This window comes from Rattus rattus, chromosome 13 (assembly GCF_011064425.1).
Source record: "Rattus rattus isolate New Zealand chromosome 13, Rrattus_CSIRO_v1, whole genome shotgun sequence".
NCBI classification, from domain to species: domain Eukaryota; kingdom Metazoa; phylum Chordata; class Mammalia; order Rodentia; family Muridae; genus Rattus; species Rattus rattus.
Genome location: NC_046166.1, coordinates 6691643 through 6693242, shown reverse-complemented (window position 1 = coordinate 6693242; position 1600 = coordinate 6691643). Strand labels below are relative to the sequence as shown.

The 1600-nt window shown below is 42.1% G+C and overlaps 1 protein-coding gene across 1 annotated transcript in view; it reads right to left on the bottom strand.

Moving 5' to 3' along the window:
- Positions 1–1026: 1026 nt before the first annotated feature.
- Positions 1027–1600, bottom strand: part of Nek4 (NIMA related kinase 4) — a 37301-nt gene continuing 36727 nt past the window's right edge. The window contains exon 15 of the mRNA XM_032918916.1: positions 1027–1600. This exon is cut by the window's right edge and continues 707 nt beyond it. The gene's annotated coding sequence lies outside the window, so the exon portion shown is untranslated.

The following is a 1600-nucleotide window of genomic DNA, read 5'->3' as shown; positions in this document are numbered from 1 at the left end:
ACAATATAGAAAACACAAAGGCAGACAACCCTGGAGGTGGGCAACTTAGGAAAGAGATCAGGAGCTACAGGTGCAAATATCACCAACAGAATTTAAGATCTAAAGATAAAGTCACTAGTATGGAAGGTAACCATATAAGATATTGACATCTGTCAAAGAAAACACAAAGTGTTAAAAGCTCCTGACCCAAAACATCCAGGAAATTCAGGACACAATGAAAAGATCCAACCTAACAAAGAAAGAATATTAAAAGCTGTAAGGGGAAAAGGTCAAGTATCATATAAAGGCAGAACTATGGGAATTACACCAGACTGCTCAACAGAAACTCTAAAAGCTGGAAGATCCTGGACAGATGTCATCCAGACCCTAAGAGAACACAAATGCCAGCCCAGGCTACTGTATCCAGCAAAACTCTCAATCACCATAGATGGAAAAGCCAAGATATTCTGTGACAAAACCAAATTTAAACAACATCTTTCTACTAATCCAGCCCTACAGAGGGTACTGGAACAAAATCTCCAACACAAGGAAGGTAACTATACTAAAGAAAACACAAGAAATTAAACATTTCACAACAAACTCGAAAGAAGAGAAACACACACACACACACACACAGAGAGAGAGAGAGAGAGAGAGAGAGAGAGAGAGAGAGAAAGAAAGAGAGAGACGCACACATAAGATTAATTTTAAGTGAAATTTTACTAAAGACTTGTGTCTTAATTAGGGTTTTACTGCTATGAACAGACGACACCATGACCAAGGCAATTCTTGTAAGGACAACATTTAATTGGGGCTGGCTTACAGGTTCAGAGGTTCAGTCCAGTATCATCAAGGCAGGAACATGGCAGCATCCAGGCAGGCATGGTGCAGGAGGAGCTGAGAGTTCTACATCTTCATCTGAAGGCTGCTAGTGGAAGACTGGCTTCCAGGAAGCTAGTAAGTGGGTCTTATAGCCCACACCCACAGTGACCACCTACTCCAACAAGGCCACACCTCCAAACAGTAACACTCCCTGGGCCAAGCATATTCAAACCACTACAACGTGTATTTTATTTATAAAAATCTTTTTAGATGGACATTACTTATTAAAATAACTAACACAACATGTGATATGCAATTATGACTTTTTTGAGACGAGGGCCTCCCTCTGTAGTCTGAGCTGCCCTTGACTTCACTTTGCCATCCAGGCTAGCACTGAACTCATAACCCACCTGCCTCTGTTTCTCAGGTGCTAGGACTTCAAGTGTGCACTACTGCACCCAGCCTTACCTTACACGTTTGAAATGTGGGGACTCAGCTGACACTTGGCTGTGCATAAAGACAAGCATTGCATATATCCTACAGGACCTGGACTTAGTGTTTAACTGAAAGAGGAATTCATGTTTAAGACAATGTTTCTGCTGATGGGAAAAAGAAATCAAACATGTCAGTCATAGTGACTTACAAAGTTATACTTTAGATTGAACAAGAGTTCTGGGGCCGGGGAGATGGCTCAGTGGTTAAGAGCACTGACTGCTCTTCCAGAGGTCCTGAGTTCAATTCCCAGCATCCACATGGTGGCTCACAACCATCTGTAATGGGATCTGATGCCCTCTTCTGG